Raw genomic sequence first — 18548 nt, forward strand, 5'->3', positions numbered from 1 at the left:
AGTATTCACACTTAACTCTTTAGCTATAGAACAAAGACCAAAGGAAACAATAGTTTATATAGTTTCAGAAAATTCACTGCCTGCACAAAGGATTCATCCCTTGTGCCTAGCGGCCAGACTGGCAGAGTAAAGTTTAAGAGACTCAGGGTCAAAGACCTGGATTCCGGGCTGGACTCTGCCACAGACTGGCTGTGTGACCTCAAGAAAGGCACTTTAGTTTTCTGGATTATAATAGCAGCTGCTGTGTATTCACTGCCTGCTATGTGTGGGGTGTTATGATATGTGTTCTATATCTGTTTATTTTTTTCCTTTTAATTCAATCTTGTTGATAAAACTGAAAGACAGGTATTGGTAACCTCATTTTCAGCTAAGAAACTTGAGACTTCATTTTCATCATCAGTAATTAAATGGATGGAATAAAGAAAGAAACAACTCTGAATGTTTCAGAGCTTTTTAAAATTCCTTTCTGTGAACCATCTTCACATTCTTCCCCAAATTTTTTTTATTGTGGTAAAATACAGCTAACATAAAATTTACCCTCTTCCATCTTCACTTTTTGACAGTCATTATTCTGTATCAAAACAGATATTTTTACATGTAATAATATCTTACAATCATAAACCTTAAGTAAAAAACACTAATATGGGATCACTACACATTTCTGGAGTTACAAGTCATGGGCAGAAACAAAGACGTATACATGCAACGAAGTAACACTTGTAACTCTGGGATCTTTTTCACCCACACTATAGATTATTGGCAATCACAGTTTTCATTATATACCCTGGGAATTCCTAAGGCAATTTCCCCAGAATACAGTGGGATATGTGGCATCTGCTTTCATCTCTCAAGTATAAAAGTTAGACTCTCAAACCTCCCAAGGAAACAACACCCAGGACCAGATGGCTTCACTGGTGCATTTCACCAAACATTTAAACACGAATTAATATGAAATCTTCTCAAATTCTTCCAAAAAAAGAAAAAGAAGGAACACTTCCAAACTCAATTAATGAAGCCAGCGTTACCCTGATACCCAGACAAGGACATTACAAGAAAAGAAAATTACAAGCCAGTATCCTTCAAGAACACAGATGTGAAAATCCTCAACAAAATATCAGCAAACCAAATTCGACAATATTTTAAGGGATCATACACTATGATCAAATGGGATTTATTCCAGGGATACAAGGATGGTTCAACATCTGTAAATCAATCAATGTGACAGACCACATTAACAAACTATTAAAAATCATATGATCATCTCAATAGATGCAGAAAAAGCATTTGACAAAATTCAACATCTATTTATGATAAAAACTCTCAACAAAGCAACTATAGAGGGAATGTATCTCAACATAATAAAGGCCATATGTGACAAGCCCACAGCTAACATCACACTCAATGGTGAAAAGCTGCAAGTTTTTCTTCTAAGATCAGGAACAAGACAAGGATGCCCAGCTACACCACTTTTATTCAACATAGTATGGGAAGTCCTAGCCAGAGTAATGCGGCAAGAAAAAGAAACAAAAGCCACCCAAATCAGAAGAAGCAAAACTGTTTCTATTTGCAGATGACATGATATTATACATAGAAAACTCTAAAGGCTCCACAAAAAAACTGTTAGAACTAATAAAAAAATTCAGTAAAGTTGCAGGATACAAAATCAATATACAAAAATCAGTTGCATTTCTATCCACTAATAATGAACTAACAGAAAGAGAAATTAAGAAAATAATCCATTTACAATTGCATCAAAAAGAATAAAATATCTAGGAATAAATTTAAATCTAGGAATAAATTGTACACTGTAAGACCTGTACACTCAAAACTATAAGACACTGTTGAAAGAAGCTGAAGAAGACACAAATAAATGGAAAGATATTCTGTGCTCATGGATTGGAAGAATTAATATTGTTAAAATGTCCATAATACTCAGTGTAATCCCTATCAAAATTACAATGGCATTTTTCACAGGAATAGAACAAACAATCATAAAATTTGTATGGAACCACAAAAGACTTCAAATAACCAAAGCAATCTAGAGAAAGAAGAACAAAGTTGGAGGCATCATGCTCCCTGATTTCAAACTATATATCACAAGCTATAGTAATCAATCATTATGGTTATTGGCATAAAAACCGACATATAGATCAATGGTACCGAATAGAGAGCTCAGAAATAAACTCACGCAGAAAAGGTCAATTAATTTACAACAAGGGAGCCAAGAATATACAATGGTAGAGGATAGTCTCTTCAATAAATGGTATTGGGAAAACTGGACAGCCACATGCAAAAGAATGTAACTGGACCACTATCTTACACTATACACGAAAATTAACTCAAAATGGATTAAAGATTTGAACATAAGACCTAAAAGCATAAACTCCTGGAAGAAAACAAAGGTGGGTAAGCGCCTTGACATTGGTCTTAGCTATGATTTTTTGGGTTTGACACCAAAAGCAAAGGCAACAAAAGCAAAAATAAACAAGTGGGACTACATCAAACTAAAAAGCATCTGCATAGCAAAGGAAACCATCAACAAAATGAAAAGGCAACCTACCAAAAGGGATAAAATATTTGCAAATCATATATCTGATAAGGGATTAATATCCAAAATAGATACAGAACTTATACAACTCAATAGCAAAAACATAATCTGACTTAAAAATGGGAGAAGATCTGAAGAGACATTTTTCCAAAGAAGACATACAGATGGCCAACAGGTATATGAAAAGGTGCTCAACATCACTAATTATCAGAGAAATGCAAATCAAATCCACAATGAGATATCATCTCACACCTGTCAGAATGGCTATTATCAAAAAGATAAGAGAGTGTTGGTGAGGATGGGCAGAAAAGGGAACCTCTGCGCACTGCTGGTGGGAATGTAAATTGCTGCAGCCACTATGGAAAACAGTATGGAGGTCCCTCAAAAAAATAAAAATAGAATACCATATGATTCAGCAATTCTATTTCTGTGTATTTATCCAAAGAAAACAAAAACACTAACTCAAAAGATATATGCATCCCTATGTTCACTGTGGTATTATTTACAGTAGCCAAGATATGGAAACAACCTAAGTGTCCATCTATGGACGAATGGATAAAGAAAATGTGCTGTGTGTATATATATATACACACACACACACACACTAGAATATTATTCAGCCATAAAAAGAAGGAAATCTTGCCATTTACAACAACATGGATGGACCTTGGGGGCATTATGCTAAGTGAAATAAGTCAGACAGAGAAAGACAAATACTGCATGATCTCACTTATACGTGGAATCTAAAAGAAAAACAAAACTGAGCTCATATATACAGAGAACAGATTGGTGGTTACCAGAGGTGGGGATGAAGGGTAGGCAGGTGAAGGCTGTCAAAAGCTACAAACTTCCAGTTATAAGATGACTAAGTCCTGTGGATGTAATATATGGCATGGTGACTATAGTTAACAATACTGTATTGTATATTTGAAAGTTGCTAAGAGAGTAAATCTTAAAAGTTCTCACCACAAGAAAAAAAAAATTGTAACTATGTATGGTGATGGATGTTAACTACACTTATTGTGGTAATCACTTCACAATGTACACATATCAAATCATTATGTTGTACACCTAAAATGAATACAATGTTATATGTCAATTACATCTCAACTTAAAAAAGGCTCTCTATAATTTTAGAATTATCTAGCAACGCTTAAAAATTGGAAGGTTTTGCTTAGTTTCTATAGGTATTTGAGATTGCAGCTACATAATTACAAATTGTATTAAGGGCTATGAAGGATAAAAACAAAGTGATGTAAAAATAACTAAAATGGGAAATGGTTGTTAGAGAAGGCTTCTTTGAAGAGGCTGAAAAGTGAAGTATAAATGAAAACTAAACCAAAAAGACAACAGGTGAAGAACATTTTGGGCAGAGAGATCGTCATGTAGGTAACCCTAATGTCACCCTCTGCCAATCCACCTGTAGCTGTAGCCTTTTCACATGCAGTAGCAGAACCATCCCTCCTTCTTTTAAAGGCAAGTCCCTCCACTGATGCTCTGGAGCCCAACTCATCTTCCTTTCAAGATCTTTGTTCCTTTCCCTATCATATCTCTCTTATATCTCCAGGCTCTCTCTCTTTACTGGATCATTTCCAACATCTTGAAAGCATCATTTATTATAGCATATCTTTAGAGAACTCTTACATCCTCCTTCAGGTACTGACCCATTTCTTTGCTCCTCTTTACAGTCAAGCTTCTAAAGTGGAAAATATAATTTTCTTTTTCTTCACCTCTTTCCCTATCCCAATTCACTTTTCCAATCAGAGTACAGCCATAATACCATTGGACTAAAGCTGCTCTTGCTAAGATGATCAATGACCTCCACGTGTGGCCAATTACAGGGCTGTACTCATTCTATATTCTCTTTCTAGGTGATCTCATCTCTCCCTGTGGCTTTTAGTACCATCTTTATGCTGTTAACTACTCTCAAATTTACATTTCAAGCTATGACTTGTCTTCTCTCTTGAGCTCCAGATACATATTCAACTACATACTTGATATACCCACTTGGATCCCACAGCCATCTCAAATGTTAAATGTCCTTAAATGAACTCTATACTAGCCTTCTCCAAACCTGTACCTCTCCCAATCTTCTCCATCTCTGTAAATGGCACATCACTCAAACCCAAACCAAAATCTGGGAGTTATTCTTGACACTTCCATCTCCCACACGTTCTTGCTCCTGCCATTAATCCCTCACCAAACAATCATAAATTTGTCTACTTCTCTCCATTTCCTCTCACAATACTGCATGTCTCTAATAGGTCTCCTGTGCATTCTTGTCCTCTTCCAATCTATTCTTCAAATAGTGGTCGGAGTAATCTTTTAAAAATGTAAACTGGACCAGTCATTTTCTATTTAACAACTTTCACTGGCTTTCTCTTACACTTAGAACAAAACCCAAACTCCTTAACAAGGTGTACGAATACTATATAACTTTTCTACCTCACCATGCATCCCTGTCCTACTTGATAATTATACTGCAATCATGCTGGTCTTTCCCCCCCTGCATCATCAAGTAGCATGAAGCAAAGGCATAAAAGCAAGACAGCACTGAGTAAATAAACAAACATCCAGTTTATATGGCTTATACAATTTATAAAGTAGAGGGAGTAGAGGAAAATAAGGTAGGAAAGGTTATTTGGGACCAACAGAACAGAATACTCAGGGCCAAGAAATAAATCCATGCATATACAGTCAACTGATCTTCCACAAGGGTGCTTAGAACACAGAGCGGGGCAAAAACAGGTTCTTCAATAAATGGTGTTGGAAAAGTGGATGTCCACATGCAAAAAAAAGAAACGTACCTTTATCTTACACCATATACAAAAATCAACTCAAAATGGATTACAGACTCAAATGTAAGACCTGAAACTATAAAACTCCTAGAAGAAAACAAAGGGGAAAAGCCTCATGACATTGACCTTGGGAATGATTTCATGGATAGGACACCAAAAGTACGGCAACAAAAACAAAAATAAACAAGTGGGACTACATCACACTAAAAAGCTTCTACACAGTAAAGGAAAAAATCAACAAAGTCAAAGGGCAATCTATTGAATCAGAGAAAATATTTGCAAACCATATATCTGATAAAGGGTTAATCTCCAAAATATGTAAGGAATTCCTACAACTAAATAGTAAAATAACTAATGACCTGATTTAAAAATGGCAAAAGACTTGAATAGACATTTCCCCAAAGAAGACATATAAATGGCCAATAAGAAGATGAAAAAATGCTCAACATCACTAATCTTCAGGTAAATGCAGATCAAAACCACAATGAGATATCATCTCACACTTGTCAGAATGGCTAGTATAAAAAAAAAAAGATAAGTATTGGCGAGAATGCAAAATGGTGTAGCTGCTATGGAAAACAGTATGGAGATTCCTCAAAAAATTAAAAACAGAACTACCATATGATTCAGCAATCCCAGTTACGGGCTTTTATCCAAAAGAATTGAAATCAGGATCTCAAAGGGATATAGCATTCCCATGTTCATTGCAGCATTATTCACAATAGCCAAGATGTGGAAACAACCTAAATATCCATTGACAGATGAATGGATAAAGAAAATGTGGTGTATATATATAAAAAGAAGGAAATTCTGCAATATGTGACATAATAGATGAACTCTGAGGACATTATGTTAAGTGAAATAAGCCAGTCACAGATCAATATTACATGATTCTACTTATATGAGATATCTAAAATAGTCAAATTCATAGACCCAAACAGTGGAATGGTGGTTGCCAGGGACAAGGGGAAGGGGAAATAGGGAGTTACTAATTAACAGACATAAAGTTTCAAACAAATAAGTTCTGGAGATCTGTTGTACAACATTGTACCTACAGTCAACAATAATATATTGTACACTTAAAATTTTGTTAAGAGGGTAGATCTCATGTTCAGTGTTCTTTCCACAATAAAACTGTTAAAAAAAAAAAAAGAAAAGAAAGAAGGTATTTGGGGCCAAATTTTGCGGAGCCTAGAACACTAAGTTAAGGACTTTAAATTTTATTCTTAACGATAATGAAGAGCCAGTTTACCATTTTGAGCAGAGAAGTAACATGATTATGGCTGTATTTCAGGAAGGACATCATGGCAACAGGATAAAAGAAGCAAAATTTCAAAGCGCCATGTAGAATACATTAAAAAATAAAGCAAGTAAAAGAATAAGGAAATAGATAATATTACTGTAAAATATATTTCTTTTCCAACCTCCAGTATTTTCAATCAACACAGTCCCACTGACTTAGGACTGAAGTAAAATATATAGTGAAGACTAGAAAATGAGTAAGCTGAATTCCTTGAGTATAAAGGGCTCTACAGAACAATGGAATTAGATAATCACCATTTCATGGCACTTCCTTAAAAGTAAAGGTCAAATTAGTTGAGGTGGTTATCTACTTCTGATAATGAAATTAATTTTACACACAGCATTTGCAAAACTCCCCACAAATATATCAAAGTACATTGAAAATATGATTCACTGTTTTTTAAAAAATTCAAGTTTAACATGTCCACTGTAAAGGCAGAGAATTTAAGGAGAAAAGTAAAGGTCTCCCTGCTATCCCTGAACCGCCCCCACTCTCCCTCTAGTTTCCAGCAATAACAACTATTAAGCAGGTTTTTATATATCCATTTAGATAAAATGCTGCCAAGTAGTGCAAAAATATTTGTTCAATGAAAGAAATATTTTATGCATATACATTTTATATTAACTGATTTGATGTACCATAATTTTACTAGATGTTTAGGTTGTTTCCAATTATTTACTCTGCTAAAGAATGTTGCAGTGAATATCCTTGTGTGTGTGTGTGTGTGTGTGTGTGATTTTATTTTTTTGGTACAACTTTATATGTATACTTGTAACTCCTCAGTGGAGTTAAGCGGAAATGCTGAGTGAAAAGGGACATTTATTTCAATTTTAGTCAGCGTCGAGAGTTTAGATCAACTACTAATTCCATAATATTGCTGCCTCAGCATTCATTTTGTGTGGCCAAGCTGCCTGCAGGGGCTTGAACTGACACTAGCCCCGCCCTTGAGTGCATGCCCTAGATAACCGTCTGCAGACTCACAAGGAAATGTAAGTGCCTGATATGGCGTCCCTAAACCACCCTGGTGATAAACAGTCTCCCCCACCTCCCAGGGCCTTTCCCTCGTACACCCCTTAGATAAGACCCCTGCCAAGCTTACCCAAATTCTGCTCTTTTTGGTTTCAATTGACCAATCCAGCCTTAGCCTGGGAACCCCAAAGCACTCCACGTGCAAACCCTACTAAAACCATGTGCCCCAGGTTCTGCCGCTCTCTCTGCCTGCACCCTGCCCTGACCTCCCCCTGTGGCTCCTACAAGCATGCCACGGACCTCATCCAGAACTTGTGAGGAATAAACTCTATTTCAATTTTCCTCGTGGTCTTTTGTTGAACCATTGGATACTCCAGGGCTCTACTTAACAACTGTTAATTTAACAAAGTCACAACAGTTGGATATTGCCAAATTGCCCTACACCTCAAAAAATGTTGCAACATATTTGCACTTCTAACACTGAATGTGTTTCCCCCATACACCCAACAATACTGAGGATCATCAAATCTTTCATCTGTGCTATTCCAATAGGTTTAAAAAAACCCTGTGGTTTTAGTATATTTCTTTAATTATTAAAAAGGTTAAGTATTGTTTCATATCTTTAATGGCCATTTATTTCTTTTACTATAAAATTCCTGTTCACGTCCTTTGTTTTTCTATTAGATTGTCTTTGATTTATAAAAAGCTCTTTGCATATTAAGAAAATTAGCCCCCTTTGCTCAAGTTTATCCATTTAAAATTGTTTTCCCACTTTCCATTTATAAATTGAATTTGCATATGGTATTTTCTACCATGCAGAAATTTAAATTGTAATATGTAGGCAAATTTATCAAATCTCTGCCTTTACGACTTCTAGGTTTTGTCACTTCATAAGAAAAGTAATAATAATACATGCCTTCATCCAGAACTTTTATGATCTCTCTCTTTCACACTTAGACCTTTGAAATATATGGATTTTGGTTACAGGAGTAAGGTAGGGCCACCATTGAAATCTGTATCCCCACCCCCAAATGGCTAGCTAAGCATCTTGGCATGACTTGTGGAATAATTCATCTTTTCCAAACTGATCTGAAATGCCACCTTTATCATAGAGTAAATCCTCATTGTATTTAAGTTTATTTCCATTGATGTATCACTCAGTCTCTTTGAACTATTATTGCTGTATAATTCATTTTAATACCCTATACAGCCAAACCCTATACCATCCCCATCATCTTTTTCAGACTTTTTCTGGTAAATCTTATATATTCTTCAAACCTCTTAGTTTGTAAAAAAATTCTTATCCTACCAAAAAGTTGCAAAAACAGTATAATGAACTTCCATATATTCTCTTAGATTCACCAATTGTTAACATTTTGCTACACTGGCTTTATCTCTTTCACAACCTATAAGTATATAAATATTATTAATATTTTAACTGAGCTATTAGAGAATAAGTTGTGGACATCACGTCCTTTCATTCCTATATGCCATATTATAAATGTGACCAAGGAACCAGGCAAGGAAACGGTTACTGAGGATCTGGTTAATACCATGCATAATTTGTCAAGTGTTTTTCAGACAAAAAGAAACTATGTGTTCTGTTTTGCAGAGAAATTACACCTTTGCAGAAAGACCCCAGCAAATTGTTCCAGCACCAGATGTCCTAAAGTTACCTTAACTCACTAGCATCTTAAATTCTCCTCCTCTGGGAGGGTCCAAACAGCCATTTTTAGATCATGTGATGTTATGTAATAACATGTATACATGCTACGCATGCACCTTAAAGGAACACAGTTGTTACAGTTGTTATGCAAATTAACCTTGACATCCTGCTTTCTTTTATATAAAGTCTCTACCGGCATTGAGCTTGGGGAGACACTACTTTGGGAGTTATCCCCGGTGCTCTTCATTGCTTGTGTAAGCAATAAACCTTTCTTCACCTACTTTGGCCTTGGTTGTGCTTTTTGGCTCTGCACTCACTAAGAGACGAACTCACTCAGTACAGTTACATAAATACCCTAACAAGACAGATATTCCCTTATATACCATGGTATAATTACAAAATATATTTAATTTAACATTGATATGATACTAATGTGTAGTCTATGTTCAAATTTCAGCAATTTTTCCAAAACTCCTTCACAACAATTTTTCCCCCTGGGCTAGAGTCTAATCTAGGATCATGAGTACATTTAGTTGCCATGTCTCTTTAGACTCCTTCAAGTTAGAATAGTTCTTCAGCTTTTGTCCTTCATGACACTAACATTTTTGAAGAGAACAGACCAGTTATTTGCAGAATGTCCTTTAATTTGGGTTTGTCTGAGTTTCATTCTGATTAAATTCAAGTTATGCATTTTGACAAAAATTCTAAATGAGTAATGTGTCTTTTTAAGTGCATCACACCTGGAAGTACTTAATTTCACCTTGGCTCATTATTGGTGATGTTAACTTTGATTACTTGGTTAAGATGATGCCCAGAGTTCTCCACTGTAAAGGTTTTAACTGTTCCTCCCTATGTAATTAATGAGTAATGTGGAAAGATACTTTAAGGCTGTATAAACATCCTGCTCACCAATAAATCTGCACTCAATGGTTTTATTATCCACTGATGATTCTTGCTTAAATCTATTATTACTATGATGGTTATAATATGGCAATTTTCTAACTCTATTTTTCCTTCTACATTTAGTTGGCATTATAGTGTAAAGAAGAGCTTCCCGTTTGCTTATCTATCTAACCAATCTATCTTATCTGTTTTAATATCAGTATGGATACATGAATTATTTATTTATTTATTTAATTTTAATTTTTTTTTGAGGAAGATTGGCCCTGTGCTAACATCTGTTGCCAATCTTCCTCTTCTTCTTTTTTCTTCCCAAAGCCCCAATACATAGTTGTGTATCATAGCTATAGAGTTGTAGCTCTTCTATGTGAGACGCCACCTCAGCATGGCTTGATGAGCAGTGAGTAGGTCCGCACCTGGGATCCGAACCGGTGAACCCTGGGCTGCCAAAGCAGAACGCGTGCACTTAACCGCTATGCCACCGGGCTGGCCCCTTCAGTGGGGATACACGAATTTTTTAAAATAAACATTTAATTTTAGAATAGTTTAGATTCACAGAAAAACTGTGAAGATAGTACAAATAGTTTCCCTATACTCCATACTCAGTTTCCCATATTATTAACACCTTACATTAATATGGTACATTTATTACATTTAGTGAAGCAATAAGGACACATTATTATTAACCAAAGTCCATACTTTATCAGATTTCCTTAGTTTATACCTAATGCCCTTTTTCTGTTCCAGAATCTCATCTAGAATACCACATTGTATTTAGTCATTACGTCTCCTTAGGTTATTCTGGTCTGTGACAGTTCCTCAGACTTTTCTTGTTTTTTATGGCCCTAAAAGTTTTGAAAAGTACTGGTCAGGTATTTTGTAGAATGTCATTCATTTGGGTTTGTCTGATGTTTTTCTCATGATTAGAATGGGGCTATAGGTTTTGGGGAGGAAGACTTTAAAGTACCATTCTCATCATATATTAAGAGTACCTACCATCAGCACGACTTATCACTGTTGATGTTGACCTTGACTACCTGGCTGAAGTAGTGCTTGTTCTTCACTGTAAAGTTACTCTTTTTTTCCTTCCTATATTATACTCTTTGGAAGGAAGTTACTATGCACAACCCACTCTTAAAGAGTGGGGAGTTATGTTCCACCTTCTTAAGGCAGAGTATCTCCATTTGGAATTCTGCACGGACGAGTTGTCTATTTGCTCCCATTTATTTATTTATTCAATCATTTATTTATATCAGTATGTACTCATGGATATTTATACTTTGGTTATAATTCAAGACTACTATATTGCTCAAATTGCTGCAACTTTGATCACTGGGAGCTCTTTTACTCGGCTCTTGTGTTCCTTTGACATACTCCCCGTTATTGTGAGGTTTTTTTCTTTACTTTCTAGCACTACAAGATGCTCCAGGCTCATCTTCTATATTTTTCTCTCTTCCATACTAGAATCAGCCATTTTTCCAAGGAGCTCTGGATATTTGTCTTTGAGGGTCTCATTTCTGCTTTTTGTTTTTTTAATGCTTTTTTCACTCATGATGCTTTCACTCATGAGCTTGGCATTTAAGGGAATATTTTGAGGTCTGGGTTGAAATTTCTTAGAGAGATGTGCATTTGCTTCAGCCTAGCATATGGCTGGCACTACCAAGCTAGTGCCATTTTAAATAAAATTCTGGGCTAGAGGCTTTTCACAACACACATGTAGTTTATTGCACCAATAAATTGTACCAGTGCAAAATTCATGCCTGTAAACCTGTGTGAGAGTTGGATTGTGGTTACAAATTCTCAGGATAAATTTGCCACTATCTTCTCTCCCCAAACTCATTACCAAGGTTGAGACAGGCAGTTTCCTTGCTTGTCTCTTCTGCATGGATGTGTTTATTTCTCTTTTATTCTTATACTAAGACTGCAGCCTACTGGAGGTCTAGCTTTAAGCAGGAGTATCTTTTAACATTTTCCACTATGGGTGAGGCTTAAGTTTTATATTTTGTCCCCAACTTCATGTAGACATTAAATATAAAGCCCAGATCTACAGAAATAAGCTGAAACCCTTAGGGTGACAGTCTGCTTTAGTGCTTGATTACCTCTCAGGTTCCTGCTTCCACTCTATTTTTGGAATCTGAAGATGCTTTATTGTCATGTCAACTCTGTGATGAGATTAAAAACACAGTTTTGATATTTTTATCCAGCATTCTAGATATTTTCTTCAAGGGAGTTTTTCAGGATATCTAATCTACCATATTCCCATGAACAGATACATAGAAAACAAAAAGTAATATGGCAGATGTAAATTCAACCATATCAATAATAACATTAAACGTGAATGGATTAAACAATTCAATCAAAAGGCAGAGATAGCTAGACTGGTTTAAAAACACGTGATCCAACTATATGCTGTCTACAAGAGACACACTTTAGATTCAAAGATGCAAATAGATTGAAAATACAAGGATGGAAAAACATATATCATGCAAACAGAAACCATGAGAAATCTGGAGAAGCTCTACCAATATCAGAAAAAACAGTTTCTAAAATAAAAAATGTTATACAGATAAAGAGGGATATTTCATAATGATACAAGGGTCATCCATGAGGAAAATATAAGAATTATAAACATATATCTTCCTGATAAGAGAGTATCAAAATACACGAAGCAAAAACTGACAGAAGTGAAGGGAGAAATAGACAAATCAACAATAAAAGGTGGAGACTTCAATACTCCATTTTTAATAATGGATAGAACAACTAGACAGAACATTAAGAAAGAAATAGAAGACTTAAACAACACTATAAAACCTAATAGATATCTACAGAACATTCTACCCCAAAACAGTGAAATACACATTCTTCTAAAGTGCATATGTAACATTTGCCAGGACAGACCATATAACAAATCTCAACAAACTTAAAAGGATAGAAACATATGAAGTATGTTCTTCAACCACACTAGAATGAAATTAGAAATCAAAAGCAGAATAAAATTTGGAAAACACAAATATGTGGAAATTAAACAAAACATTTCTAAATAACATATGGGTTAAAGGAGAAATCAGAAAATGCTTTGTAATGAATGACAACAAACTTATGGGATGCAGCTGAAGCTTAGAGGGAATTTTATAGTTGTAAATGCCTATATCACAAAAGAAAGATCTCAAGTAAAAAAACCTAAACTTCCAACTTAAGACACTGGAAAAAGAGCAAACTAAAACTAAAGTAAGCAGAAGAAAGAAAATCATATAGATTAGAGTGTAAATTAATGAAATAGAGAATTAAAAGAGAAAAGTAATTAAAACCAAAAGCTGGTTCTCTGAAAATATCCACAAAATTGACAAACTTTTAGCTAGATTGACCAAGAAAAAAATGAGAAGACTCACATGAAAAAGGAGACGGAACATTAGTACCAATTTATTAATAATAAATAAGTTTTATTTATTTACAGAAACAAAAAGATTACATATAAAGGAACACCATGAACTATGTATGCCAACATACTAAATAACTTAGATGAAATGGACAAATGTCATTTCTATAAAGCCACAAACTACTGAAACTGACTCAAGAAGTAATAGACAGAAGATGGCGGCGTAGGCAGATTCTGAACTCACCTCTTCCCGCAGACACAGCCAATTTACAACTACTCGTGGAAAAATTACCCCTGAGACAGAACTGAAAACTGGATAAGAGGAACTCCTGCAACAACGGACAATCCTAATTGAGGTAGAAGAGGCAGAAACTCCCTTCTGGAGAGGAAAAACACCGCCTTCACAAGCTGCAGCGCCTCACGGCCACCTGGGAGCAGCCCAAAGGTACGCAGCCCTCCCTGGAGGAGCAGGACCCTGAGCTGGGGAGCGCCCCCGCTGTGGGCATTTTGTGGACCCAGCATGATCCAGATGAGTGGCATAATATCTGACTTTGCCTGCTACTAAAACGTTGGGGAGTACCCCCAGAAAAGCTGGTTTACAAAGAAATTTAAAAAATTACCTACAAAGTAAAGTCCAGGCCCAGATGGTTTCACCCCTGAATTCTGCGAAACATTTAAAGAATTAATATTAATTTTTCATAAATTCTTTGTGAAAATAAAGAATATGGAATACTTCTCAGTTCACTTTATGAAGCCCGTGTTACCCTAATAATAAAACCCAACAAAGACATCACAAGAAAACTACAGACTAATATCTCTTATGAATGTGGACACAAAAATCCTCAACAAAATGCTAGCAAACTAAATTCAGCAACATATAAAAAGAATTATACACCATGACCAAGTGGGATTTACCCCACAAACGCAAGGTTGGTTCAACATCCAAAAATCAACCTATATTAGAATGACAAAGAAAACTCACTTGATCATCTCAAAAGACACAGAAAAAGCATTTGACAAAATCCAATGCTTTTTGATAAAAACACACAACACACTAGGAATAGACAGGAACTCTGTCAATCTGATAAAGGACATCTATGAAAAACTCACAGCTAAAATCATACACAATGATGAAAGACAGGATGTCTGTCCCCTATACAGGAACATACAAGGATATTTGCTCTTGCAACTTCTATTCAACATTTTACTAGAGGTGCTAGCCAGGGCAATTAGGAGAAAAAAAAAAGGCATGCAGATTGCAAAGGAAGAAGTAAAACTACATTTCACAGATGACAAGATCTTGTACCTAGAAAATCCTAAGGAATACATTAAAAATCTATTAGAACTAATAAACGAGTTCAGCATGGTTGCAGAATACAAGATAAACATAAAACATCAATTGTATTACTACACGCTTGCAATTAAGAAACTGAAAACAAAATTAAGGAAACCATTCTATTCACAATAGCATCAAAAAAATTAAAATATTTAGGAATAAATTTAACAAAAGAAGTGCAAAACTTCTACTCTGAAAACTACAAAACATTGTGGAAAGAAATTAAAGATCTATATAAAGGAAGAACATCCCATGTTCATGGATTGGAAGATTTAACACTGTTAAGAAGGCAATATTCCCCAAACTGATCACAGATTCAACACAATCCCTACCAAAATCCCAGCCAATTTCTTTGTGGAAGCTGCCAACCTGATTCCAAAATTCATATGGAATTGTAAGGGACCCAGAATAGCCAACAGAATCCTGAAAAATAAGACAAAGTTGGAGGACTTACACTTCCCAATTTCTAAACTTACTAGAAAGCAAGAGTAATCAAGACAGTATGGCACTAACACAAGGATAGACATATAGATCAATGGAATGGAATTGAGAGTCCAGAAATAAACCCATATAACTGTGGCCAAATGATTTTCAATAAGGGTGCCATGCCCAGTGAATAAGGAAAGAACATTCTTTTCAAGAAATGGTGCTGGGACAACTGGATATCCACATGGAAAAAAATAAAGTTGGACACTTACCTCATATCATATACAAAAATTAACTCAAAATGGATCAAAGACCTAAATGTAAAGCTAAAACTATAAAACTCTTAGAAGAAAACATAAAGGTAAATCTTCATGACCTTGGATTTGGCAAAGGATTGCTAGATAGGATACCAAGAGCATGAGCAACAAAAGAAAAACTAGATAAATTATTCTTCATCAAAGTTAAAAACCTTTGCGCTTTAAAGAACACCATCAAGAAAGCGGAAAGATAATCCACAGAATGGGAGAAAATATTTGCAAATCAAAATTTTCATAAGGAATATGCATCTAGAATACATAAAGAACTCTTACAACTCAATAAAAAGAGAAATAACCTAAATAAAAACCGGACCAGAATCTGAACAGACATTTCTCCAAGGAAGACATACAATTGGCTAATAAGCACACAAAAAGACGTTCAACATCATTATCATGAGGGAAATGCAAATCAAAAGCAAAATGAGATAGCAGTTCACACCCACTAGGATGGCTAAAATAAAAAAGTCAGATGGTAAGAAGTGTTGGTGAAGTTCTAGAGAAACTGGAATTTCTGCTAGTGGGAATTTAAAATGGTGCAGCCACTTTGGCAAACGGTCTGACAGTTCCTCAAATAATTAAACATAAAGTTATCACATGACCCCACAATTCCACTCCCAGGTATATCCGAGAGAAATTAAAATATATGTCCATACAAAAACTTGTACATGAACGTTTATAGAAAGGTTATACATAACAGCCAAAAGGTAGAAACAATCCAAATGTCCATCAATGAATAAGTGGATAAACAAAATGTGGTCTAGACATTCAATGGAATATTATTCAGCCTTTAAATGAATAAAGTATTGATTTATGTTATAACTTGGATGAACCTGAAAACATTCTTAGTTATAAGAAGGCAGTCACAAAAGTCTATATATTGTATGATTCAATTTCCCAGAACAGGGAAATCTATAGAGACAAAGTAGATCAGTGGTTGATTTAGGACTGAGAGCAGGGTGATGAGGGGGTAAGGGGTGACAGCTAAAGCATATAGGGTTTCTTTTTGTGTTGAAATGTTCTAAAATTAACTGTGTTGATGGTTACACATATCTGTGAATAGGGTAAAAACCATTTGACTGTACACTTTAAATGGGTGAATTCTATGATATACGCATTATATATCAATGAAGCTGTCTGTAAAAATGTTCTATGGGAATCTGGAAAGGTTTTTTTAAAAAATTTTTTTATTTATACCTATCTATTAGATCAACCTCATTATTTGCATCATTCCCAGATTTTTTTTAACTTTTTGTTTTTGTTTTTTTAATTTCATTCATATGATCTAAGTTCCCTACTGCTATTCCGCATTGTCCATTTCTCCTCAAAGGTCCCCTAGGGTTTTCTGTTAGTTTATGGCCTGTTTTGCATTTTTTTTCCCCACAAGCAAATTTCCCTCTCCACTCCTAAGCATCTTTTGTCTAACAATATATTATGAGTTGTTTTCATACAATTCTATATATTCTTTTTTAAGGCAATATAAACTTCCTTATTGATGGTGCTCCCAGTTTTCATTTTATTTTTTATGTTATTTCATGTTTAAAGATTTATGTTATAGCCTCATTGTGGACTGAAAATCAGTATAAATATATTTCTCCTTAATTACTGCAACACTTTTGGTGTAGAATTTAATTTCATCTATATTAATATCATGTCTCCAAATTCTTTTTTTTTTTTTATAATTTATTTATTTTTTTCCCCCAAAGCCCCAGTAGATAGTTGTATGTCATAGTTGCACACCCTTCTAGTTGCTGTATGTGGGACACGGCCTCAGCATGGCTGGAGAAGTGGTGCGTCGGTGCGCGCCCGGGATCAAAACCGGGCCGCCAGCAGCGGAGCGCGTGCACTTAATCGCTAAGCCACGGGGCCGGCCCTCCAAATTTCTTTTTGATATGTCTCTAGTTTTCTTTTTACTTTCAACCTTTCTGTTTTTTTTTTTTCTTTTTTCTTTCTTTTTAAATGTCTTTTTTTTTTTTTTCCTGTGAGGAAGATCAGCCCTGAGCTAACATCCATGCCAATCCTCCTCTTTTTGCTGAGGAAGACTGGCTCTGAGCTAACATCTATTGCCAATCCTCCTCCTTTTTTTTCCCCAAAGCCCCAGTAGATAGCTGTATGTCACAGTTGCAGATCCTTCCAGTTACTGTATGTGGGACGCTGCCCCAGCACGGCCGGAGAAGCGGTGAGTCGGTGCATGCCTGGGATCCGAACCCAGGCCGCCAGCAGCAGAGCGTGCTCACTTAACAGCTAAACCACGGGGCCGGCCCTCTAAGTTGTTTTATTTTCAATGTGTCTGCTATATAGCATGCAACTGAGTTTGTTTTATAACTTAATCTGAGAATTTTTTTTAATAGGTAAACTTATCCCATATATGTTTATTTATATAGTCTTATGCTCTCCACTCTCTCATTTTATGGTATTTTTTCTTTTGTTACAAATTTACTTTGTGTTCTTTTTTCTTCCCTCTATCCCCCTCTGCTACTCCTACCATTTCTCTAAATATTTTGGATATTTTATGGTTTGATTTTAACTCTTTTAGAAGTAACTTTTATAATATTAGTATTCTATACTTATGTATGTATTGTTTGATTTATCAACTTTAAAGATGAAATTAGTTCACTTATACTTCCTTTAACCTCCCTTTCCTCTGCCTGTCCCCTTGCTGATTTTCTCTCTGCTTTCTCTGCATGGATGTTTATATGATTTGTTCTTTTTCTTTGAAATTCAGTACTATCACCAACATACGTCTGGGTGTTGATTATTATATATCAATTTTTCCTAGGACTTGGTATGTCCTTTTAAACTGCAGGTTGAATTTCCTTATACATTTTATTATTTTTTTAATCTTCTTTAGAGACACCAACAGACATTGTGTTGGATTTTCACTGTCAGTCCTCAAATTATTATTTTTTCCA

The 18548-nt window shown here is 35.3% G+C and overlaps 1 protein-coding gene across 1 annotated transcript in view; it reads right to left on the minus strand.

Moving 5' to 3' along the window:
* The window catches only part of ALMS1 (ALMS1 centrosome and basal body associated protein), a 226413-nt gene that overhangs the window by 41652 nt on the left and 166213 nt on the right, over positions 1 to 18548 (minus strand).

The sequence above is a fragment of the Ceratotherium simum genome, chromosome 11, assembly GCF_057802395.1.
Source record: "Ceratotherium simum simum isolate JZ-2026a chromosome 11, ASM5780239v1, whole genome shotgun sequence".
In the NCBI taxonomy this organism is placed as follows: Eukaryota; Metazoa; Chordata; class Mammalia; order Perissodactyla; family Rhinocerotidae; genus Ceratotherium; species Ceratotherium simum.